We start from the raw sequence: 27,604 nt of genomic DNA, 5'->3' as shown, positions 1-27,604 counted from the left end.
AACCCAGGTATTCTGGCTCCAGAGCCTGTGGGCATAACCACTATGTAGTAGTGGGAGTAGTCTCTAATGAGGCCTATTACTTTGAAATTAAAATCACTAAATAATTTAGAAAATGTACCTGATCAATTTCATAAAAGAAAACCTTAAAATGATATGTTAACCCAATAGGGGAAAAAACATGATGCACATTAAGATATCAACTAATCTTGACTGTATCCCCACTGCCTAACACAGTGCCTGACATATTAGGTATCCGATAAATATTTAGTTTTTAAACAATGAAATAATATTTATAAAACCAAATGTACATTTACCTATAACCCAGCAATTCCACACCAAGATATTTACCTAAGAGATACAAAGACATATGTCCACAGAAATACTGGTACAAAACTTTATTTGTAATAACTAAGAACTGGAAAAACCCAACTATCCATCAATATTTGGCTTATAATGGATTTTAAAAGCTGTGGTGTATTTATTTAGTAATGGAATACTAGTAAGAAACAAAAGAGACTACCAAGACAGGCAACGATACTGATGAATCTCAAAAATAGTGTGCTGAATAAAAGAAGCCATCACAAAAAAGTAGGTAATGTACTTCTATTTATATGAAGTTCTGTAATGGGCAAACAAATCTGATGTGAAGGGAAAAAAAAGAGAACAGTGGTTACCTTTGGGAAAGAACAGGGATTGATTGCAAAGGGACTTGAGGGAAATTTCTAGTGTGATGATAATGCTTTATCTAAGCGAAGTTTAGGTTACACAGGTGTATTCATGTGTCAAAATTCAGCAAATGTCCACTTAAGATTTCTGTATTTTTGTGTGAAAATTTTACCTAAAAAAAAAGCTAAACAAATATTGAATTTACCTATATATTATGCATACTGAAATGGTTAAAGGGAAACATACTGATGTCTATATTTTACTTCGCAATGCACCAAACAATAGGATAGATATGATAGGACAAATATAGCAAAAAGTTAGTGGTAGAGTCTGTGTGGTGGGTATATGAATATTCATTGTAAAATTCTTTCAACTCTTATGTATGCTTAAAGTTTTCCATAATAAAAATATTTTCTTTAAATGAGAATAGAATGACACAAAATAAACTAAAATCTTACAGTTGAAAAAAGTCTTTGAGATCATCTATTCTAAAATCACATTTAGTGCAGGAATTTCCTCGATAACCTCCTGAAACAAGTGGATGGTCCCAGCCTCAATTAACATATGGACAGTGCATGGGAGCTTGCTACACCCCAAGGTAGACTACTGCATCTCTGAACATGGCTAAAAGTAGTTAACTTCATTTAGACTGTACTTAAGCAGGCCATACAAGAGGGAGAGCATGATTTTGTGTAAGAAGTATAATCCAAGGAATTAGAAACCTGGGATTTGGTGTGATATCACTTCTCTTCCCAGACCTTTACTTTGTTGGCTGACTACTTGTTTGCTCATGGTCAACTTAATTAACCTATCCGGCCTACAGGTTTTTATGTCATTCATTCAGTAAATAATTATTGACCCCACATTATGTATCTTAAAACCTTAATACCTGAATGCTTTAAGGTGAAGGGGTAAACCAGATGATGCTGAGATCCCTGTCCATTCTGAAGCCTAATGGTTCTGGATGAAGAACTAAAGAATTAGCTAATTGGTCTATTCCATGTATCTAATCAAATGAAAAAGAAAAGGAAACTTACTCTTTTCTTGGTAGAGGGGTTATATTAGAATTACATATAGCTGTCTTGTTTCTTTTTCCTTTGAAAACAAAGACTAGCTTATGCGTTTAAAATTTCCTATATAAATGTCATTTTTAAGAAAGATCATTTTCCAAGATATGGCCTCTTTTCTAGAAGATTAACTTTGAGCTGCCACTCCCAATCAGAAGCAAGTTTCTTCCTTATTAGACCATAGCTCCTCCTTGTGGTTGACAGATGTAAGACCCTTAAATTCCAACCACAGAAACAGTTAAAAAAAAAATTTGGTGTCATCATGTTAGGATTAACTCCGAGATGAAAAACACCAATATGACTTTTGCTTTTATTCCATTTCCATAGGTGCTCACTCATTCATCTTATTAACTATGAGTGTCAATGAGTGTTACTTGAGAGATAATCCAGAGTAGGATTTTTAGTCTCGGGATCTTTCTTGAATCTGTGGTGGTTTGAAGTAGCATGACTTAGCTACTCAAATCTAATTCTCAACAATAAACTCAGTGTTTTTGCTTTGATCCATGCTAAATCCATACTCTAGCATGGTAAATTATAGACTCTGCTTCATTGGGTAATAGGTCCTATCCTACTAACATAATTCTTATCAATGGCTTAAATAATACAAAGAAGGATTTTTATCAAATTTGTGAATAACACTAAGATGAAAGGGGAGTTAAAATACCAGGTAACCAAATTAATCCAAAAAACAGTTTGACAGCTGAAAACATCGGACAAAACTAACAAGATAGATTTTTAAGTGAAAACTCTACCTCAAAAATTTAAACATGAAATATAATTGAGACAAAATACAAGGTCTTGCATTAAATTTTTTTCAGAAAATGAATTGCAACAGGATGGGTAAATCATAATTAGCAGTATCATATGTAAACATTAATCACCAGTGGGAGCTGGTTATTCAAAAAGTAGTATGAATGTGGACATTAAAATAAATGGAAACAACTTTAATGTCCATCAGAAGAGAAAGGATAAATATTGATATAGCTACTACAATAGAATATGATGTAGCAGTGAAAATCAATGGACAAAAACTTCACATAACAACATAGTTGAATCTCACGAACATAACAGTAAATTGCAAAAGAATATATATATATTTATAAAGCTTCAAAATTTTTAAATGCATAATGATACTATGTATTGCTTAGCAATACATGAGTATATGATTAAAAAAAAGAAAAACACATGGTTACTTTGGGTAAGTGAGCGCATTTGAGGGAGGTACACAGGAAGTTTCAACTAGGGCTTGATAATATGCCATATCTTTAATCTGGTGGTGAATCTACAGATATCCATTGCATTATTCTTTATATCTCTTTGTATGTCTTAAGTATTATATGATATTTCTTACTTCTTAGATTGCATTTAAAGAAAGAGGGTAATTAAAGGTCTCTGCATTACACTAATGAGACCATATATTGACCTCTATGATCTTTTCAGGACACTAAGTGTCCCTGAAAAGATATAGAAAAAAGGAAGTATAGTGAGAGGGAAAGGCACTATGAAGGTATTCAAATCCATGTTGTAGTGAAAATAGTTTTTAAAAACCTGTTTTTTGATTTTTTATTAGTACAGCTTTGTGGTATACGTTGAAATCTGGAACTGCAATATCTCCAGCTCTATTTTTCTTTCTCAAGATTGCTTTGGCTCTTTGAGGTCCTTTGTGGGTCCATACAAATTTTAGCATTATTTGTTCTAGTTTTGTGGAAAATGCTGTTGATAATTTTGATACAGATTGCACTGAATCTGTAGACTGCTTTGGGTGATGTGGACATTTTAACAATATTAATTCTTCCAATCTATGAGCATGGAATATCTTTCCATTTATTTGTGTCCTTTCAATTTCTTTCATCAGTGTTTTATAGTTGTGAGTGTACAGGTCTTCCACCTCTTTAAGTTTATTCTCGGGTATTTTATTACATTTGGTACAATTTTAAGTGGAATTGTTTTCTTAATTTCTCTTTCTGCTACTTCACTATTAGCGTATAGAAAAGCAACCAATTTCTGGCTACTAATTTTGTATCCTGCAACTTTACTGAATTTATTTATTACTTCTAGTTTTTTGGTGGAGTCTTCAGGATTTTCTGTGTATAGTTTCATGTCATCTGCAAATAGTAAAAAATTGTTGTATTTTTTAAACATAAAATGTCCTAGCCCCAGATATTCTGATATAATGGTCTAAGATAAGTCCTACGCATATTTTTAAAACTCCCCCTGTCTCTATTGTACAGCAGAGTTGAGAACACTGGGCTAGAGTTTGGGGACTATACCTTCTACAAGACACTTCACATTTCTCATGATTTTTTTGCTATCTAACACATCCTAAATCACAGAGTAATATCTACATATATTTTACCTTTTATTTCTGATACTTAAAATGTTTTTGCAAAATAGTTTGTCCTGCATTAAATTAAATTCAAAAATTAATGAGGATCTGACAGAAATCTCAAAACTAATAAATAAACAATAAGTTCCATGCAGGCCCAGACTGTCCATCTCGGTCATTGCTGTGACACTGTTATTCGCCCATTCACCTGAATTTCATGAAAATTATAGAAAATAATTGCTATAAATCATAATTCTGAGAAATCCAAATTTCTGATTTGATTCAAATTGGTAAAATTCTAAACATTCTCTCCACCATCTCTACATGGAGGGAAGCTCAATATTTGGGAGCAGGAAGGAATCCTATATTGATTAGCTAAACCTTTCCCCTGAATCTACAAAAGCTTCAGGGAAATTATACAAAGGGATGAAGGAAGATATGACTAACTGATGAGAAACTTTTTTATTAAGCTTTTCATTTTAATTCCAGTATAGTTAACATATAGGGTTATATTAGTTTCAGGTATATAATATAGTTATTTAACAATTCTATACATTACTACACATTATTTAACATTCTATACCTTACTCCCCATCACCTATTACACCCATCCCCCACCCACCTCCCCTCTGGTAATCATCAGTTTGTTCTCTAGAGTTAAGAGCCCATTTCTTGGGGACACCTGGGTGGCTTAGTCAGTTAAACATCTGCCTTCAGTTCAGGTCATAATCCCAGGGTCCTGGGATCAAGTCCCACATTGGGCTCCCTGCTCAGTGGGGAGTCTGCTGCTCCCTCTCCCAATGCCTGCCAATCCCCTTCCTTGTACTCTCTCTGTGTCAAATAAATAAAATCTTAAAAAGTAAGTAAATAAATAGTCCATTTCTCGGTTTGTCTCTCTCTCTTTAATTTTTCCTTTGTTCGTTTATTTCTAAAATTCCACATGAGTGAAATCATATGGTATTTGTTGTTCTCTGACTGACTTATTTTGCTTAGCATTATACTCTCTAGCTCCATCCATGTTGTTGCAAATGGCAAGATTTTATGGCATAATAATATTTCATTATATATATATATATATATATATATATATATATATATATATATATTCTTTATCCATTCATCTAACCAATGAGAAACCTTTTACACATTATTGCAAAAGTATTAGTATGGTTCTGAGATTAGAATGATTTTACTCACTCATTCATTCATTTGTCCATTTCATAAATATGTATTGAGCAAGCTCTAAGTGTCTGGCCCTGAGCCAGGCACTGGGGATACAGCAGTTTTTGAAAAGACAGATACTGGTTTCCCCTCATGGGGCTTACATTCTGGAAGAGAAAGTGGACAGTAAACAAGTGAATAATAACAAAGCATGGGAGGTGCTATTCAGTTTGTGCAGCAGGGCCTCTACTGACCTGTTCTGTGATCCTGAGCCAAGTTGTTAACCTCTCTAAATTTCATTTCTAAAACAGATATCAAAGTGTACCTTGCTCACAGGTTGTTTTGAGAAGTAAATGAGTTAACTGTCTAGCACATTTAATAGAGGTTAGCTAGTAATATTAATATGAATATCCCAGTGATTTCACAGCATTCCAAGTTTTTATATTTTTTTATGTTAAAAACTGCTACAACTAAATTTCCTTTCAGCTCATTCTCTCCTCAACGTAATCCCTTTTTAAATATCCTATAAGTAAAGACTCCCCCCAATTATCTTTGGTCTATGTTGTGGGAATTCAGCTCCTTTCATCCTTTTTTACAAATCTTTTCTTCCACTCTAACAGCTATTCTCGTCTTTCTTTGCTAAGTACTTTCCACTTTTCTTTTAGTTGTACCCAAAAGAGAGAAAAAATTCAATGTCCAGGTCTAATGAATACCCAAACCTAGTTGTTTATAGAAATTTGAAGACCAAGAGGGTTTGAAAACTGTAGGTCACTATGTCCTCATCTAGTCTGGAACAATAATGCAAATGTGATACTCTATAAGAATGAGCTCATAGAAGAGTGGGGCAACGTATTCATTTATAGAAAGGAAATTGCACTCAGGATACCTGCTTTCTAGATCAGTGAATAGATGGCTATCAAGCTAAAGTAAACCTCTTAAAAGTTAATTTTTATGTGTAAGTCAAGCTGTGCAGAATGACCCTGAGATGGAATTAGGTTTATGGGATGGGAACCAAGAAGTGCATTTACAGCTGCTCAGACACAGAAGAAAAACTGCTTCCAGTATCATAACAGGTGAAAAGAATTTCAATCATCCCTGCCAGGAGTCACTAGGATGCAGCAGGAAAACACCTGAACTCCAAGCATGGCTCCAGTATTTACCAACTGTGAGGCCTTGGGCAAGATGGTAACTTCTAAGTTTGTTCATCACCAATAAAAAGGGAAAAAATGATAATAACATCTACCTTATGAACTACTTTGGAAATGAAAGGAGATAATGATGAATGCATAGCATCCTGAGTCTAAATATTTATGGGAACCAAACATGGGTTTTATCATTGACAGAGAAAGAAGTGTGACTGACTTGGCAGATCAACACAGGTTGCTACAGGACTAAAAATGCAGAGCCTCACTGAAAGGTGATTTTAAAAAAGGGGGGGGGGGCTTATAACATGGAGATGAGATAAATGAGAAGGAGTCATTGCAAATAAGACATGATATAGTTCCTGATAAAGGGAAAATGAAAAAGGGCGTGCCTGGGAGGCTTAGTCTCTTGATTTCAAACATCGGTCTCTTGATTTCAGCTCAGGTCATGATCTCAGGGTCCTGGGATGGGGCCCCACCTCTGCCTCTGCACTCAGTGGGGAGCCTACTTGAGGATTCCCTCCCTTTGCCTTTGCCCTTTCCCCACTCACTCACTTGCATGCGTTCTCTCTATCTCTAAAATAAATAAATCTCTTAAAAGGGGGGAGAAAAAAGGAATTAAAGGATACTTTAATCAAGTAGATGGCCCAGAGTAAGTATTTTAAATATAAATATTAGCTCAACAAATGTTGTTTCCTTTCCTCTAGCAAGGTATCTGGAGCAGCAAGAATTGAAATTTTCAAACCCAAAGAAGTTAGACCCTTAAAAAGTTACTTGGTATACATACAGATTTTCAAAAACATGAAGACAAATGAGTGAAACACAGATTTGGAAGTGGAGGATCTGGGTTCAAGTTCAAACTCTGCTATATACTAGTCGTATAACCTAAACTCTTTACGTATAATGTAAACTCTTTCTGAGAATTAGATAAATAATAATATAATAATTTCATCTTATTCCACTCCATAAGGTAGTTGTAGGATATGAAATAAAATTACAGAATGTATGTTAGAAGTGTTTTGTAAACTGTAATGTGCTATATCAACAGATACTGGATACCTAATTGGTTTATATAAGTATATAAATATATAAATTTACATATATTGGTTTATATAAATTTATATTTAATAAGAGTCTTTTGCTATGATTATTGATGATAAATTTCAATTACAGGAATAGTAAGTGACTTCTTAGGCTCACACAAAGACATGATTCCAAGTCCTTGAAGCTGACGAGTAAATTACTCTATTAATCAGGACTTGGTCTGAACTAGCAGCTGTTTTCATAAATCTTAAGAATCGTGGCTTTTCAGTGGAAGAAATCCCAAAGGAAAAAGATCAAGAGATTTCATTATATAATCACTTAAAACTTTTGTACATGAAATATAAAATTAAAAGGAAGAAATATTTACAACAAATATGATAAAGGGCTAATGTCCTTAATAAACAAAGGCCTCATAAAAATAAATAAGCAAAACAAGAAGACCTCAAATAAAAATAGGACAAGGATCTTCTATAAATAAGTTCATTTTTTAAATCAACCTATTTAATCATCAAAGAAATAAAAATTAAAGCCATAATAGTATCATGTTTGAGCATACTTTAATAAAGATTCATATTATTAATAATGGTGCGCTGGTGAGGTGAAATGGGAACTTTCCGAGGTTTCTTGGAAACACAAATTAGTAGAACCTTTTTGGGGAAACAGTGAATATTACATATCAAGAGGCTTAAAGATAGTCAAAACTTTCATCCAAAAATTCTACTTCTTAACATAGAACTAGGTCCTAAAGACCCCCAGAAGTTCTGGGAAACTAAAGTATGTAATAACAAACAACAACAATAATAGTTGTAGCCAGCACTCACTTTGTACTAATTGTTTTAAGCGTCTTACTTATATTTTCCTGTTTATACAGAAACTCTATTATCTTCTTTATCTCAAATAAGAAATTGAGCCAGAGAAAGATTAAATGATTTGCAAAGGTTACGCATTTGGTAAGCAGAGGAGCTAGGATTTAGTTCACACTTGGGCAATAAATTCCACTCTTTTTTTTTTTTTAAATGATGAACCACAACACAAGCGTTTGTGACAATACATGCCAAAGAAATATCTTATGTGCCATTTATTTTGTTGGTAAAAATTATTATGGCTTTCCACAGGAGAATTTCCCTTTCTCTTGACAATGAAAGCAGTTTATTTCTTCTACATGGTAATAACGGAAAATTGTTGGGGAAGTAATATGTAGAGATGGAAAAAAATAATGTATGTAAAAATCTTAGAATGTTTATTTCAGGACTCTTAATGACCCAACAGATAATATGACTAGGCATAATTTAATCTTCAAGGTCATTATATACTCTATTCTCCTAAGTACCATTTCCTCCCTCCACCCTCACCAATCCTTCTTATACATTAAATCAAATCGTTAGGTATTCGACCCACAGCCCCAAACCTTGGAAGTCCTTGTCCCACTACTCCCCATATGGTATCCCCACTACTGGCTTTCTCCTTATATATTCATAAGCTGCAACAGGGAGACCAATCATATGATATCACCGTGAACTAAGGGATGTATGAATTGATAAACCATGCATCTAAAATCCAAAGTTTACTTGGAATTTACTTCTTTTTTCACTGAAAACTTTTCATTAACCTTTATCTTCTTTGAAAATGGAAAACTCCTCCATAAAATGAACAGTGTACTGTTTGAAATTCTAAAAGGAGTACTGAACTTAATCAATTCTTTCAAAAAGTGCCATGAAACTAAGGGAAAATGCCAATAGCCAAGTTGAAATAAAAACCTAACTTTGTTCAGCCCATTGTTCCTATGTCATATATTATAAAGTATCCTACATAATGTTCAGCACTCACGTTTTATGACATTGTTAATAATGAAAATATTGTGCAAAAAGCATTATAAAAGGTTTTATTTATAAATAAGGTGTTCACTGGATTTATAAAGAAATATTAAAACAGGGTGGCTCAGTCGTTAAGCATCTGCCTTCGGCTCAGGGCATGATCCCAGGGTTTTGGGATCGAGCCCTACATCAGGCTCCTCTGCTGGGAGCCTGCTTCTTCCTCTCCCACTCCCCCTGCTTGTCTCTCTCTCACTGTCTGTCTCTCTCACTGTCTTTGTGTCAAATCAATAAATAAAATCTTTTAAAAAATAAATAAATAAAAAATAAAACAGAATCACAAAATTTGATATTTTAACAGATATCTAACTAATAAAAATGGAAACTTCCATTTAAATTCTAGGTTAACTATGAATTAAGCAATATTTTTATTTCACTTGCTTAAAACCTTTCCTTTCTTGGCATATTTTCATACATAATAACAATATGAAAATGACCTCCTTTTTTCAAATAAATACATTAATAAACAGTGCTGACATTTCCCTGGACTTCACTTAAACTGCCAGAGACTTTTGGCATGTTGCCAAAAGTCTAATTGCAGTGTACATGGATGCCAAGGAATGAATTTTTTTGCTTTAAAAGAAGTATCTGTAACTACTAAAGTGACATGTAAAAATATGCTACAGCCTAGATAGAAGGCTTGAGGAATATTTCCGATGTCTCACAATATAGGTAACAGATTTTTTCAACATCACAAGCTTTCCGTCCTTCCTTCTACCCTTCTAATTAAATGAGGTACATATGTAAAAAGCCTCTACACAATAGCCTCTCAGACATTAGTTCTCTTCTTTCTACCTATGGCTGGAGGCAGGGAGAAGGACAGGGTGGAAGTTAAACGAGCACTGGATAATCTCAAGTCTCTGTGTTTGGTAACCACCCTCACATCGAGACTTGACTGACATTTGTTTGTGTCATACTGTTTCTCCTTCCTGCCTATCAGTTTTTCAAGAACTAAATTTTATAATTATTTATGAAAATAAACAATACAAATCACATATACACATACACATACATATATATGTATGTATATAAAGATAGATTTTAATCATGGAATAAATATTCCATCAAAGAGACTTTTATGTTCTACAGAGGCAGTTCTCAAATGACTTTCATGGTATCATGTTAAAAACCAGAACACGGTCCATTTTTACAGTAGATTTACTCAATCACAGTTACTAATCAGATTAGCACCGCTTTTATGTCTAACAAATTTTAAAAGTTAGGGGATCATTAGAGAAGCTACGTATTATGAGCCTATAGCCTGTGTTGTGTTTACTTGCTAATCTTTAAAAAAATGATCTTCAAAAAGTAGCTTCAAGGAATTCTTTTTCTTTTTAAGCTATACTCAGAACAGGAAACAAATACATCACCAAAAATTTATTCATTTTTAATGTTATAAGTACTTTTATTTTAAAAGTAATTAGCCCTTTATTAATATTAATATATTAAACAGCTAAGCTCCATTTCTACATACACAATATTTGAGGCTAGGACAGCAGTGTTACCTGAAGAGTTTCTCAAATTAGCTGTAACAGAAAAAGACCTTCTAAATATAGACAATGGAAAGCCTACCAGACTGAGACAATGTCCAATATGGACAATGGAAAATCAGCCAGACTGAGGTATTATAATTCTTAAAGGAAGTAACATAAATCAATATAAAAGACTTTACGTGGATAAAATAAAGTTTCCATGCCTCTAAATTTCCATGCCTCTAAATTTCTCATAATTTAAATATAAGAACCATTTAGGCCATTTTATCTGACTTAAATTAGGCTAAACTGATGTCTTTTACCCAAAAATAGGCAAAATTTATGTTATCTAGTTTTATCATTGGATGAAATTTGTTTAACAATGAAAAAACGTAGTAGACAAACCAAAAGAAGTCAGTATTTGATTTTTCTAATAGAACAAAAGCAAATAGAACTTTTACAAAGGCCTTCTGACATATCACAAACTAATTAGTTCAAATTTCATCTCCTGATTTCTACAGTCCACTTCAGGGGATATACCAAGATCCAGTCAAAACTTGGGAAACCAAAGTAGAATTTCAACATCTGAGAGTTTATTGTACAAATGCCTTGACCCAACACACAGGTAATATAGTTTTTCTTTAGAAAACAGAGACCCAAAATAAGCTGTAATACAACCTCTCTTTTATCAACATACATTTATCTACTACTTTGAGGTCTCTGAGTCTAATTTTTCCTAATGAATTATTTATTCTAACTACATACCCCAATTTAAAATCAATTACAAAATAAATTATATATATATGCTATACATAAATACATAATTTATAAATATATGTGTACATATGATATCATCAAAAGAATAAACTGGACCTTTCTGAAGGAAACATAATTTGTTTTTAAATTTCTTTGCAGCAAATTCCTTTTTCTAGCATAATCTTTGCAGGAGTAGAGGAAAGAGGAAGGAAGTTGGATAGTTAATAGAGCGTGTCCATGGATCCCCCAAATGAATGATCAATTTTCAAAGGATTCTTAAGTTTCCAGGTGTCTGGTAGATTTCCCCATGGCTTGTCTATTAAAATTCTAGATGACGGCAATGACATTCACAGACATGGCTGTACAATGTGTTTGGGAGACACAGAAGTGACTGAATCCCCATCAAAAGAAGCTCTTCAGGGTGGTCCCATGAAAGAACCATTGGAACCTGGTGTTTCCAGGAGCTGAAGAGAGAACTACTAAGCCGGTCCTCAAGGAAATGTCCTTTTTACTAGAATATGAAGATAAGTTTTCCAAGATATGATATCTTGTCAAGATTCTGTGAAAGAATTGTATGAGTTTAAAATGTTCTATTATATCCAGGAAAACGTTGAGGGAAGGCATAAAAAGAGGAAATAAACCTCCCAGGCAATGGGATTTAGAGAAGAATTCAGGCTAACAAATTTTCAAGATATCTGAGCAGGCTACTTAATGAAGTCAGGATGAGAAAATCACCCAAGTCCAATTGAGAACTCCAGCAGGAAGAAGAAAGCCTGAGATATGATCAGTATGGGAGCAGAACAAGGTGGGAGGGGTGGGAGGAAGAGCTACCGACTACAATTAATCATTCACCAAATAACTCAAACAGAGCAAAGAGAACTTCTAGAAAAACTTCAGTCAAAGATCAGGCTACCATGTTTCAAAGAGTCCACACAAAGGAAAAACCAGAGAATCATGATGAATATGGAACATCATTCAGCTCAGAATAAAATACTCTTGCCACTGAAACTCTACCAGACCTTTTAACCTTAACTGAGGATTGAGAAAGCCCAGAAATCTTGCAGGACCTCTGTGATATTATTATTATTAACATTTCTATTAATGCTAGTGAGTATTTGCTGCCCTAATGAGCTTTTGTAAGTGATAGTTACAGCTCTCAAGAAGTGCTTTCATTTAAATTGAGCCAAACAAAATCTAAGACCATATACCACAATTCAAGAAGATTATAAAATAGTGTTGATAATATAATCATAGCTATTCACTAGATGCTACTTTTTGCCCTTCCTAATGTTCTAGGGTATAAGTGTCTGCCCATAACTCCTATACAGAACTTGAAAGAGAAAATATATAAGGTTATTTAAACTTAGTGTCCAATTTCTTTTAGGTCTTAAACATATTGTTGGCAAGAGGTTACGATCCCCTTAAGATTTTCAAATAAACATAGTCTCATTTGAGTTTTTTACATATACCTATTTTGGAGGTCTATCTAAACTGAAGCAGTAAAAAGCATTTTTCTTAAGGTGGTTGTTATGGGGGTGCCTTGGTGGCTCAGTCAGTTAAAGTGTTCTGCTCTTGGTTTTGGCTCAGGTCATGATCTCAGGGTCCTGGGATCAAGCCCCGCATCCGGCTTCTGCTCAGCATGGAATGTGCTTGAGGATTCTCTCTCTCCCTTTCCCTCTGTCCCTCCTGCTGCTCATGCTCTCTCTCTCAAATAAATCTTTTTTTAAAATGTGCTTGTTATGGGCTGAAATGTGTTCCCCCCAAATTCATATGTTGAAGTCCTAACCCCCATTATTTTAGCCTGTGTTTGGAGATAGGGCCTTTAAAGAGGTAGTTAAGGTAGAATGAGGTCATATGAATGGGCCCTAATCTAATGTGACTGGTCTTTATCAGAGGGAGAGATTAGGACACAGACAACACACACAGAGACTGAGGGAGGACCATGTGAGGACACAGCCAGAAGGCATCATCTGCAAAGCAAGAAGACAGGCCTCAGAAGAAACAAATATGCTGATACCTTCATGGTAGACTTTTAGCCTCCAGAACTGTGATGAAACAAATTTCTGCTGTTTAAACCACCCAGCCTGTGGTATTTTGTTATGGCAGCCCTAATAAACTACTATGATGGTAATGAAAAAAACTTAAAATATGATTATTAGGCTAGGAAATAGAAAGCTGAGTAAGAAGCATCAGTCCTGAATAAAGAACAGAGCTATAAAACCTAATGAAGAGAAAAGCAAACATAAGTCTCAGTTTCTCTAAATTTTAGATTGAAAACAATAATCTTGTGTCATGTTGTGCTAAAAACAACGTACAAGTGTTGTGTGCTTACTATGTGCCAGACACCATACTAACAACATTTAAAACAGGTACAATAGAGGATAAAATTAATGAAGTGTTCAGATATTCCTTTTCTAAAAGACACAACGGCTGAAAATTATCTGTTTTTCCTAAATGAAAATAGCCTGTTTTATATTTCCTTAGTCACAATCTCAGAATCAGTGTATACAACTCATTTTTTCCAGTATTCTCTGCACAGTATTCTATTTAAGCTAATCCACTTCTAAAGATATTATGATCTGACTTTTTTCATATAAAAATTCTCAAAAGACTACAAATTATTTTGATAATGTATTCCAGTGATTCATAATTACCTTGTAAGAAAGTTTTGATATAAAAACTAGATTTCACGTTCTTTGAGAATGGAGACTTTATTTCTAGTTAAGATGGACAGTGAAATGGACAGTCTATCTTCAGTGTTCCAAGTGCCCTTCCTTCAGCATCATCCCCCAACTCCTTTATATAAACCCCTGTCCACTTCATCAAGGACTCAAGAGCTCTTGCTCCCCATTCTTCCCTAAGCCCCAACCCTACTCCATCCCCATCCAAAACTTCTCTCAAGGAACAATCTCATAAACCCATCTAATTGAGAAAAGAAAATACTAAAAAAATATTAAATAAAAACATGTCTCCCCGAGCACAAAAATCTTTTTCCAACAGCAATTTTCTCTTACCAGAAATTCTAGTCTCCTGCATACCTTTTTCAGCAACCATGAGCAATTGAATTCCAGAGTCCATAAGTTATAAGTCATTCCTATGAGAGATAAGTAAAAAAAGAAGAAACTAGTGATTGGGATTAGAAAAAACAGAATGGATGGCAAAGCAGCAACAGAAGTTTTCTCATCGGCCCTTCCTCCAGAGATAAAGGAAGCTGAGGAAAAGTAACCTTGGGCCTTGGAATTGCACTTCTACTTCTGTAAGGAGGGAGAAAGGTGAGTTACACATAAAAGCTGGTGGTGTGTTTTTATTCACATCGCAATAATCAGAGCCAAGGATATAGAATCTTGGGTTGAGGACATAACTTAGGAAGTTTCTATTTAGTTATGCCAAATACGTAAAATAAGGTTACACAAAGGTTGGTAAATGTAAGGTCTCTAAATTATGCTGTATTTCTGGGACCACAGTGGAAACCGGAGACTGGAGTCAACAATTCTGGGTCATTAAAGTTCAAAAGGCATTCCAACAGGACATCAGACACACAAAAAATAGCCCTTTAGTATTTGTGCTATCTCCCATAAGGCAAATTGGACATATTTTTACATCTCACTGAAACTCTGATAGAGGTCCTGAAAATTTTCTAAGAAGCGAGCAGTTGAGGGGCGCCTGGGTAGCTTAGTCAGTTGAATGTCCGACTCTTGATTTCAGTCCGGGTCATGATCTCAGGGTCCTGCGACTGAGCCCCGCATTGGGCTCCATGCTCAGCAGGAAGTCTGCTTGGGTATTCTCTCTCTCCCTCTCCCTCTGCCCCCCACCCCACTTGCACTCTCTCTCTCTCAAATAAATAAAAAATCTTAAAAAAAAAAAGAAGCAAGCTGTTCATTGATAGAAATTAATTGTAAAGAGTCTATTATTATTAATATCAAATGGTTAAATGTTACTGACTGTTCTCTATTTCATGTACTATATTGTTTTATTTTCTTCACTTTAAGATTATTTGTAAGTTTTATAGGATCCTAAAATCTTCAATCTTTCTAACTCTATTTATCTGATAATGTCTTATATCCATTAACTGTGAATTTTCCTACCAAAGAATTTTTTAGGAACTTGGCCATCAGTGCGTGTGTGTGTGTGTGTGTGTGTGTGTGTGTGTGTGTGTTGGGGATGGGGTAAGGACTCTGCTCTTTTACATTTTCAGAGTAGGTAAAGCCTTAAAATGGGGCAGGGAGCAGGGATGGAAGGAAACAAGCTACAGCTTGTTTGTTGCCAACAACTAAAGCTAACATGATTGCTCAGAACCAACTTTCACAAAGTACTGAAAATGTCCATTTCACTCTCCTGGACAGTTATTAAGTTAAAGTGATTATCTAACCCATATCTCTGCTGCCAGAATTTGAACCTATGCCCCTTTTCTTTTCTTAATATAAATTATTATATTATTTATCATTATTAAATTATTACAAAAATATAATCAGTAAGTTATATTTCTAAGTTTTGTGGCAAATGTAAGTAAGTATAATAGTCTGGGGGAAAATAGCAAATTCAAATGTTAAGAAAGAATCCTTTGTCTTCTACTTGTATTACTCATGGCCACAAATATTCCTACTCTTCCTAGACTAAAATAATGTTGACAAGATCTTCTTCTATGACAATTAGGATAAATGAACAAGACCTATAATTAAACCACTAAAACTGTACTGATGAAATTTAGAGGATGAAAATAAGATTGGTTTTAATAAAAAATTGTTGCTTGGGAAAAAATAGTTTAAAATATGCCATACAATGAATTAAACTGATTTTTAATTATAATTAAGCTGATTTTAATTATGTGTATTTTAATATACATAAATAGATACAGATATATAGATATATATGTGGAGAGTGTTTGTTTTCCTTTACAGTGAAGTAACGGTTTAGGTCTACTAAATTAATGCATCTAGAATTCCCTTTAATAAATACATGTTAATGATATTCTTCCAAGTATAGCTATCTGAAGTTTGTACTTCCATAGGGGCCTTGCTAGAAGAGACATGACAAGAAAAAGGGTTTTATATGAACCAGCCTTCTTTTTAAAAGCTGGCAGTTCACTTAAAAGACTCTAGGGTTTCCTTTCCACTTTCCTCCAAATCAAATCATAGAGGCTGACACCTGCTCTATCTGAAGAGAAAAAAAAAAAAGTGGCCTTAGAGGAATAATTAACTAATGGTTGGAAAATGTTAACATTTTCTTTAAAGAAAGGAGAGGAAGAAAGCTTTGGTAAGGACAAAAGTACTTTACATTTGCAAAGAGCTTTACAGCATACAAAGTATCCTCACATCCATTATTTTATTTGATTTTTAAAACGACACTATGAGTTAGGTAAAGCAGCTGTTATTTCTATTTTACATGAGGAAATTAAGGCTCAGAGATGTTAAGTGGCTTTCCTAAAGTGCTCGCATTGTTAAGTAACAGTGATAATTTGAACTCTTCTTTAAATTCCGGGAACACTACATCAAATAATAAATAATATAATATAATATAATATAATATAATATAATATAATAATAAAATAAACTCCAGGAGCAACACTCTTTTCATCACTACTCAGAGACCGAATACTAGAATGCTAGCGGACAGCTTCCTAGAAATATGGTCCTGCCTCTCAGAGAAAGAATGGCAACTCTTTATGTTATTAACATACTAAAGACTTCTAAGAGGTATGATTTTTTTTTCTCAATTTTCCTAAGATATCACTAAATCTTTTCTTTCAAGGAAGCAACAGAGAAACAGTCATGTTATCTCAACTAAGACATCTACAGGCATCTTATCAATAAGTCAGACTCAGAGAGGAAGCTGGAGGTATAATAAACAAAGCAGGAAATCAATTTCTATGCAATACTAAACAAATGGCTCAAGGGGTGAAAGAACAGATCCAGGCTGCTGTTCATTGGGCAGCCAGCTCTCTTTCTTTGCAGCTTCCTGGTGTACGTCTCTGCCCCTAAGCAGTATTATGAAATAGTGTGATTTTAATCAGCTTTGACTGTACCTTGCTCTAAAGGTTTACTCAGTGCAGTCCTTAGAGGCACATTACAATTCGGCCCCATTCCAGGGAAGAAGTCTGTTCTTCATCAGCTTTAGAAAGACAGGAGTGCTTTTGTCTCACCACTCCAGAGCTACCAGAAGCACCTAAGACACAGATGGCCAGCCATAGATCTGGCCTTGCCAAACTGCAACCACACTGTAAATAGGCCAGTGTAACTCAATTCTCTAGTAATAACTTAGGAGAGGTATGTCAAAATGGCACAGTCTCTAAGACCATTCAATCCCTAGCAACTTAGTACAAATGAAAGTCCCAGACCATCAAATGTATTCTCTACAACACAGCACAAATATTGTCTAATGCTACCAATATGTATGGCCATTTGCCCCCCAATTCATAGATTGCTTCAAAATCTCTGAGAACCTTCAGATACATTCATTCAATCATTCATTTAACAAAGTTCCAGACACTGGTTATATGGTGATAAACAATCACAGTTTAAGATTTGGTTATATTACAATAAATAAAAGTTATAATCACTATACTCATGAGCATTTCAGTGTAGGTAAGAGATAGTCCATAAACGATTAAATAAGCAAATAAACAGAATGTAATTATAAGGTAAGAAAGATGCTACAAAAGAAAAATAAACAAGGCACTGTAATAGGAAATAACAGTGCCTGAATGGGAAATGATTTTTAGATACGGTGACCAGGGAAGGACTTTCTGAAAACTTTAGCTCAATTCTGAAAGATGAAAATGAGCTAATCATGTAAAAAATCACATTAAAAAGCACTCCAAACGTTGCAGGATTATTGAGCACAACAGTTAAGAAAGAACTCTTGAGATGTTTTATGGTATAACTTAGCAAGTTTATTTAAGTAGCACAGGGACAGGACCCATAGGCAAAAAGAGTTGCATTTTTGCTGTGTGAAGCTGGTGGTTATATGCTTAGTGCTCAAGGGGGAGGGGGCGTGCAGGGAATATTAGATGATAAATGGTTTTTTTTTTTTTGAACTTCTACTCATAAAACCACTTTCGCAAGATTTTTCTGGTGCTTATCATTCAGTTCAATATTAACTACCAGTGACATGTACAGGCTGTCATGACACCCTTTAAGAATATAGCAACCAGCATGTATTTGATCCTTATCGAAACTATGCAGGCTATAGCTCAACATTTTTCTGCTTCTATCCCTTATCATTTCCCCCTGACCAATATTTGGTCCTTAAATCTTTAAGGTTGTTGAAGGGCAAAGGGCCCATCCTCTTGAATTTCTTCAAGCTGACAGTGGCTATAAAGATGCCCCTATCTGTCACTACAAAATTGGGGGGTGCCTGGGTGGCACAGCGGTTGAGCGTCTGCCTTCGGCTCAGGGCGTGATCCTGGCATTGTGGGATCGAGCCCCACATCAGGCTCTTCTGCTATGAGCCTGCTTCTTCCTCTCCCACTCCCCCTGCTTCTGTACCCTCTCTCGCTGGCTGTCTCTATCTCTGTCGAATAAATAAATAAAATCTTAAAAAAAAAAAAAAACAAAATTGGTCACTACTGTCCCTACAAGTAACTATTACAGAAGACCATTGCTGCAGAGTACAGAGTGGACATAGGGTGAATTTGTTTCGAGTCATAAGGATTATCTGTCAGGTGGATGAAGGAGTCAGGAACTGATTGCATGTATCTCAACAATAGGAGAGAACAAAGTAAAAGAGACAACATATTAGGATTAATACTACAATAAAAATAAGAAATATGACAAAGAAACCCTTTAGGGTAGACCACAGTCCACCTCCCAACCAGGAATTTAACCAATCATTAAGTGCTATGTAGGGCTTTTAAAAGTACCAATTTGGTTATTTATATCAGTAAATAATCCTGTTATACTTTTGTCATAATCTAAAATGTAGATGCAACATTCCAGTTTAATAATAACACATGTTCCTCCTTGTCCTGCTGTTAAGAAATCTAATGCCATTCTATTTTGTAGAATTGTTTCACACATTTGAGTTACCTTAGTGTTTAATAATGTAATGCTATTTGAGTCATTTAAGGTCTTGTGTATTTATTAAGGGCCTCCATATGCCATATGCCATTTTCTAAACCTACGATAGAAGAAAAATCAATGTCAGATAGATGGTCATACCAACAGAACATGGATCTTGTCCATCATTGTTTTATATATGGAAGATCAGCTGGACTTATGGTAGTCTTAGTGCCACAGCCATGCATCCGGGCATGACCTACAGTACACGTTCCAATCCAACCTGGTGGAATCCATGGCCACAAATTTGGCCTACATTACCACTGTGTTCCATTACGTGCTAACCATCTGATGTCTGGTTCCCTTGTCCAGTCAGTAGTAAACCAATCAGCTGCCTATAAAATAATGGTATGGTCACAGGCTTCTGCAGGGAGCTCTCCCAGTTGGCAAGTATTTTTGGGCCATAAATCAAGGATATGATTTTTCTGTTTCCAGCATTAAAAATAAATAAATAAATAAATAAATAAATAAATAAATAAATAAACCCTTTCTCTTAGTTGTCCTATTGTAGGATTAAGCCACATATATACATTCCATATTTGATATAATCCTTCCTGGGTATATTGATAGGAAAGACTACATAGTCACAGAATTTGTTGTCTTGAGCCTATCTGTGGGTTGGCATATTCAGTTAAAATTTTGATAGTCTGAGGATTTAAAAAAAACAAAAAACAAAAAAGCCTCTTATGGCCTGAAAAGTCTCATGTAACATATACCATAGGCCAGCAAGAAACATTATTTTTAGTAACAGAAATATCGCTGTATGTGCTGGTATTGGGGTGACTTCATTTTGAGTTTGGTTAAGGTATGCTTGGCTAAAGCCTCTATTTGTAATCTTACATCAATAAAGTCGGCTCCCAGGACAAATATAGCTAAGGAATAAAACCATTAAGAAGCTTTCTTTGCCTGATGTCTAGCCTTAACAATATCCTAATTACAAGAAATTACTGGCAAGTAGAAGAGGATGTGTCCTGATAGATAAGGGCATCCCCAAGTGCATTTTCCCAATCCAATTATAAGGAAGGTAGGGCCATCCATTATCTCCACAAGTTCATAGTTAACCCCATGGAGTGGGTTATACTCTGATTTTTAAGGAACAATTTTGTTATCCCAGCCACATAGAATTCATAAAGGTGACAGCTGGGTTACACAATTGTTGGGGAACCCATCCTATTGTCCAGCTGTTTAAATAATCATATGTCCATGGTGTTCCTTTTATCGTCCCCACAGAGTAACAAGCAGGAACATCGTCTATATATGAGCTATTGTGGCAATCTCTCTGAAGTTTACCTCCAGTTGTCTAGCTTAGGTAAACAACAAATATTTAAAGACAATCAAATCTAGAATTTAACATCCATAAGGATGCATTATTGAAACATAATTTTTCTCTCTCAATTCACCCTTATTTCTAAAGATAACCAAGTCAAGACTAATTAATTTGTAAAACAAATCCAATTTTAACAAACTTGGCTTAATTATTTATATAAGCTCAGAAGGGTAGTGATTGATCACTAAAATCACTTAAAATCTGCTTTGCTAGAACTTTTTTTATAAAGAACCTCTAGATTGAACTTCTAACTGCCTCTCAAGGCCAGAGCCAAGCCAAATATTTGTTGCCAGACTTGCCCGCAATACCTGTGGATTTGGGGATATTTCTCTTCTCCAGGTCCCCAAAATATCCTAAGGTTTCCTGCACCTGCCATGAAGTGACATTCTTTATTCACCTGGTAAGGCTGGTGGGGACTCTGTAAGCTAGGTATCAGGCCAACATTCTCAAGGGGCTTTTATTGGCTCCATAAAGTCAACCTTAATTCCATACCTGAGTCTATGCATGTCTCTCTCAAATATGACATTCCAGTCAAAGCCTTAGTAATATAACCAATGTTTCCAATGGTGTCCTGTTATAAGGAGAACAGATTCTCATTGAACTTATGAAAATAATCATAATTGCCATGAAAGAAAGGAATACTCATTGACAGTTTCTGAATTCTGGAGGGTTCAGGTAGGGGGGAAAGTAAGAAGTTTCAATTTATTCACAAAGGAATATTTTATCATATTTCTGTAAGTCATGGATATATTAAGAAAAAGTTTCCTTATATCTGGAAGTGCAAACATTAAAGAACCAGCAATGTTTCCAACAAGAGTCATTAAAAAACAATAATCATTTTCCTCAATTCATTCAGTCCTGTGTTACTAATTTTTGCTCTGTTTGAATGAAGCTTTCCCATTAGTTCTGGAAATTCTTACCCAATTCAGCATAACGATTTTACAGATATCAAAAACCTATATTTGTGAAAAGTCCACTTTATGAATCTCCTTGAAATGAAATACATTTTGCAAGAGCATCAGAACAATGACTATTAATGACAAAAAAAAAAACACCTCAGAAATTGACATGGTTAAAGATCTGATATGAGAATTCATTATAATGAAATTAACAAAGAAATTTGGTTATTTCTGTGACATACATTTCAATAATTCAAGTAATGACCTTATACCAGGACATATTAAAACTTCAGGAATTTCATATATTTTCCAGAAGAGTTAGAGCATTTACCCTTACAATACAACCTAAGGCTTATCATTATTGATTTGACAGTGCTTTCCAAGTAGCTTAACATACCAAATAAAACAAACCTAATCAGTCAAAAAGATTTAATTTAACATTTAAATCTTGGGAGGCTTGTTAAAAACCTTAGAAAGTTTTAAAGCACATACCTAAACAGGATTACAGATCATTATAAATTCAATATTTATATTTAACCAAAGTGTCAATAAGAAATTCTACAGGAAGCTATTTGGTTGTTAGCAAAACTTAGCTCATTAAGTTTTAACTTTCTTAAGTAATCAAAGACCTGATAAAGACAAACCATAGGAACTTTTGTTTTTCTGAGCAGATAAGGAAAAAAACTTTGTTTATATTTTCTTATCAAGAGATCAACAATCCAAGAAAATTAAATAGTAATCAATTGTGAACTGTTACACCAGAGCTCTTTAGACCTGAAATTCATGAATACATTTCATAATTTCAATAAAACATGTTTTTCCATAGTACAATCTTTCAATAAAACATAAAGCATATTTACCAACAAACCCAAGTATCCTCAGTTTCTCCATGAAAGAAGCCAAAAGAGATAACCCTTGTTCAATAACCAATGCTTCAGTATTTTATCTTATTTGGAAAAGACTTAGATATCCAATGAATTCAATACAATTTTTCATTTAACTTATCAGAATTTCAAAGGTTCGGGTTACTAAAAATTTTGAAAGCTATTTAAAAGTTTTACTGATAAAACATTTTTATTTATTCAACCAATTTGTTAACAATTACCATGAAGACAGACAAAATTAACCATCATTTAATTGCTGACAAATTGCAACAGAGATAATGGGAGCTTATTTGATTGATGTTTAGTAAACTTTGGAAGAATAAAAGTTTTATAGTAAATGTTGATAAATATAAAGACATGTATACCCCAGTTAAACTAACAAACTTAAATTAGTTCAAATACTGAATATGTTGCACCTGGATCCACTGAAGTCAATCAATTTGTTCCACACTGTCAATCTTTATCAGGGGCACTTGTGGGGAAATGAAGTGGAAGTTTAAGTCCAAGGGAACCCTTGGACCCTTTCATGTTGATTCAGGAGGTGCTCCAATTTGAACCTATAAGGAGGTGGTCCAGCAGCTTGGGGTGCCCTTTGTTCTGTGATAGTGATAGTAGTAAGAATAGGAGTCTGTCCCAGAGGCACAGAAGATGGTATAGGAGCCAGTTAGGCAAGCCATACCTATGGTAATGCAGAAATAGGAGGAGGGAGAGGAAGAAGCAGAAGAGTTGAGGTGCTGCCAGCTAGGCTGGAAGCAGATAAAAGCCCAGAGAGCAAAGAAAGACAACTGCCAACCCTAAAGCTTGTCAGATCAGACAGATGAACAGATACGTTTTCTTCCCACCAACAAAAAGTGAAAATAGGCAGTCCATGTCAGGCCAGAAAAGACAGGGAACCTCCCCAAAACAAAAGGAATTTTGGCAGATGCTTTAGAATATTCCTTCAAGTCCCTATTCCAAGGTAGACTAACCAGACAATTGGCTCCAATTATCATAGCCATTAACCCAGGAAATGAATGAGGGAGAAAACCCCACATATGACGAGAGTCAAGCAACAATTCTTTCAAGATATATTCCAGATCTGACACACACAAAAAAAGAAGGAAACAAAGAGGAGACACATGACTCAGGAAAAAACAGAGGGAGACAGGTACAGGATCTTTGCAGCAACCTGTTTACAAGACAGTTGTACACCCTGGGGGGGTCGGTTTCTATCTTTTATAGCCCAACAGCTTGGGGTGCTTTTTCTCTAAATCCAAACTGACTCCAATGTGCTAGGAGACAGCCCAAGAAGTCCTTTGAGATCAAGAAAGTTGATCCCATAGTTAATTCTTATAAAATGAGGAGAGTACATTAATTAACCAGGAGTCCATTATCAAAATTCCCCTTCGCTTCTAAACGGCATCCCATCAGGAATATTGCTGAAGCTTCCTGAGGTTCAGAGGGGCAAGAGGATCCTCTTTCCTGACCACTCTGACACCTCTGTACTACCTCCCTTCAGTTCCCCATTGCATTCTAGACAAAATAGGTGCCAAAGAATGGACTGAAATGCCCCCAGAGATTGGGGCTGCCTCTTTCTATTTGGGGGTAATTGATATATTTGGTGACCAATAATAATATCCTTTGTAAGCCTCTAGATCTAGTTATTAATGGGGTAGATCCTGGCCTTTGTTAAGAACAGGCAGCTATTTTATATCATATTAAGTATCACCTATCTAAGTTAGAAGTCCTTTCAATCTGAAAGCAGGACCGAGAACACCAAATAGCCCATGGGTAAGGACAAATGAAAGACATGAAAAAAAGGAAGGTATGGAACTCCTATCTAATCCAGACAACTTTCTTGTGAGCTTTATCCATGATCCAGTCGCAAGGGAGTGGCCCCCAGTTGGATGAGTGCCCCAACTAGGTAATAGCTCCAGCTGGTGCCTTTTGGGAAGCATGCAGTCAGACTATCTTGGATGTTATGCTCAGCAAGAGATCCCACTGGGTTTTTCAGGAGGAAGCCTTACACGGGAGTTTTAAGATCGGCGACTGTCCTAATGACATCTGTGTCCATCCAGTGCCTGAGAAGAATACAAATTTGAAAGAACAAGTAAAAAGAGGGAGAGCTGATTTCTGAGCCCAACACCATTATAGCCAAGGTACTGGTGTCCAGCTGTGTGGCAGGAGTTTGTCCCTCTCCATAGGGTAGCCACAAGAAAGAAATTCTTTTCTGAGCACTCAGGCAAGACATATTTTGAAATGTTGTACTATTCAGGACATCTCTAAAAAAGAGAAAAAACAGTTAAGAAACAAAGATGGCAGTAAAGAAGACTTAACAAGTTGCACTGACACTCTTGGATTCACTCCATTGTCCCTGTCTGGGCCACTAAAAATGTTGTGGGACTGTTGAGCACAATGGTCAAGAAAGAATTCTTGAGACATTTTACGATGCAACTTAGTAAGTTTATTTAAGTAGCACGGGAATGGACCCATGGGAAGAAAGAGCTTCACTTTTGCTCTCTGAAGCTGGTGGTTATATGCTTAGTGCTCAGGGGTGGGGAGGGTACAGGGAGTAATAGATAATAAATGTTTTCTTTGAATTTCTACTCATAAAACAACTTTTACAAGATTTCTCTGGTGCTTATCATTCAGCGTGATATTAATGATCAGTGAGATGTACATGCAGTCATGAGACCCTTTAAGAATATAGCAACCAGCATGTATTTGATCCTTATTGAAACTATACAGGCTACAGGTCAGCCTTCTGGGCTAAAAGTGAACATTTTTCTGCTTCTATCCCTCATCACAAGCAGCTGACCTGAAAAAAAATGCTAAAGCATAAAAGAGTATGACACCTAAAGACCTGAGAGGAGACCACTGTGGATAGAGTAGAATAAGGAAAAAGAACATTTTGAAATTAGAAAGGTATGTATCATAGCGTAGAACATGTAAGACTTGTAGTCACGAAGTTTTGATTTTATTTATAAATACAATGGGAAACAAGTGTTTTAAGCTGAGAACTAACATAAACCTATTTACATTTCTAAAAGCCATTTGCTCTCATTAGTATGCAAAAATAGATTGGAAAGAGATAAGACCAAAAAAACACCAGTTGGACTGTTGTTGTTCATTCAAGAAATGATGTTGACGTTTATGCAAGAAACGATAGTGGTCTAAGAAAATGGCAGCAGAGATGGAGTAAAATGTAAACAGATTCAAGATATATTTTGGCAATTACACATACTAGATTCAGCTACCGTATGAAAACTACCATTTTTAGAGAAAAGAGTATGTTTTATTATTCCTTGTCCCTGTTTATCTGTGGATAACATATCTACCACCTGCCTTTACTAAACCTTATATATTCAAGTTGTTTCCCAATTTTTATTTAATCACAACAGCAATATACCAGGTGTGTATTTACATACACAATATCATTTAATTCATTTAACAATCATCCCATTTTGGTGCAGCTAATGCAGTCCTAAGAGGGAAATATATTGCAATACAGGCCTACCTTAAGAAGCAAGAAAAGTCTCAAATACACAACCTAACCTTGCACCTAAAGGAGCTAGAAAAGGAACAGTAAATGAAGCTTTTAATTATAAAGAACTTATCAAGCTCAACACCCAAAAAACAAAGAATCCAGTTAAGAAACAGGCAGAAGACAAGAACAGACACTTTTCCAAAGAAGACATCCGGATGGCCAACAGACACATGAAAAGATTCTCAACATCACTCAGCATCAGGGAAATACAAATCAAAACCATGATGAGATTCCACCTTACACCTATCAGAATGACTAAAATTAACAACACAGGAAACAACAGGTGTTGGTGAAGATGAGGGGAAAGGAGAACCCTCTCGTACTGTTGATGGGAATGCGAACTGGTGCAGCCACTCTGGAAAAAAGTGTGGAGATTACTCAAAAATGTAAAAATAGAACTACCCTACAATCCAGCAATTGCACTACTAGGTATTTGCCCAAAGGATACAAAAATACAGATTTGAAGGGGTACATGCACCTCAATATTTATAGCAGCACTATCAACAATAGCCAAATTATGGAAAGAGCCCAAATGTCCATCAACTAATGAATGGATAAAGAAGATGTAGCATATACATACAATGGAATATTACTCAGCCATCAAAAAGAATGAAATCTTGTCATTTGCAGTGATGTGGATGGAGCTAGAGTGTATTTTGCTAAGTGAAATAAGTCAGTCAGAGAAAAACAAATATATTATTTCACTCATATGTGTAATTATAGAAACAAAACAGATGAAGGCAGAGGAAGGCACTTGTTATGATGAGCCCTGGGTGTTGTATGTAAGTGATGAGCCAATGAATTCTACTACTGAACCACTGAATTCTACTATGTTAACTAACTAGAATTTAAATTTAAAAATTGGAAAAAATAAAGACTGTGGTTCAAGAAAAATGTTTTTGGAGTTATTGCCACTTGCTATATCTTTAATTTCTATTTGCCTGTGTACAGTAAGAAAGTTTTAGGCATACCATCCTTCAATATTAATGGTATTAATCAAATAATGTATATATTAATTCCTTATCACAGCATACAAAAGCTGATCTTTACATAGTAATTAATCTGTGCCAGGAAGTGTCCTAAGAAATTTATATATATTAACTCATATTAATCCTGTGAATAAGCACTATCACTCCCATTTTATAAGTGGTAAAACTGAAGCAAAGAAGTCACGGAGTTCCCCCAAGATCACACAGCTGGTAAACTGGAAAGCTGAAATTTAAATCCAGGCAACATGGCTCAAAAATCAGAGCTCCCATGTTTATGTTTAATACTGTAGTGTGTGTAGTCCTTAATTTCCAAGACTCTGAAATTAGAAATAATATACTGCTGAGAGAATCAAAGAAGTCCTAAACAGATGAAGAGATACACCTTGTTCATAGGTCCAAAGACTCAATATTGTTAAGATG

At 35.1% G+C, this 27,604-nt stretch overlaps 1 long non-coding RNA gene across 1 annotated transcript in view; it reads right to left on the bottom strand.

Moving 5' to 3' along the window:
* LOC123000840 (uncharacterized) overlaps positions 1–21,885 on the bottom strand; it is a 143,737-nt gene extending 121,852 nt beyond the window's left edge. The window contains exons 1-2 of the long non-coding RNA XR_007188095.2: positions 19,530–21,885; positions 14,520–14,599 (exon numbers count right to left, since the gene is read on the bottom strand). This is a non-coding gene — a long non-coding RNA (uncharacterized LOC123000840). The remainder of the gene's footprint in view (positions 1–14,519; positions 14,600–19,529) is intronic.
* Between the last annotated feature and the right edge of the window lie 5,719 nt (positions 21,886–27,604).

The sequence above is a fragment of the Ursus arctos genome, unplaced genomic scaffold (genome assembly GCF_023065955.2).
Source record: "Ursus arctos isolate Adak ecotype North America unplaced genomic scaffold, UrsArc2.0 scaffold_6, whole genome shotgun sequence".
NCBI lineage: Eukaryota > Metazoa > Chordata > Mammalia > Carnivora > Ursidae > Ursus > Ursus arctos.
This window is presented reverse-complemented; position numbering and strand designations above follow the sequence as displayed.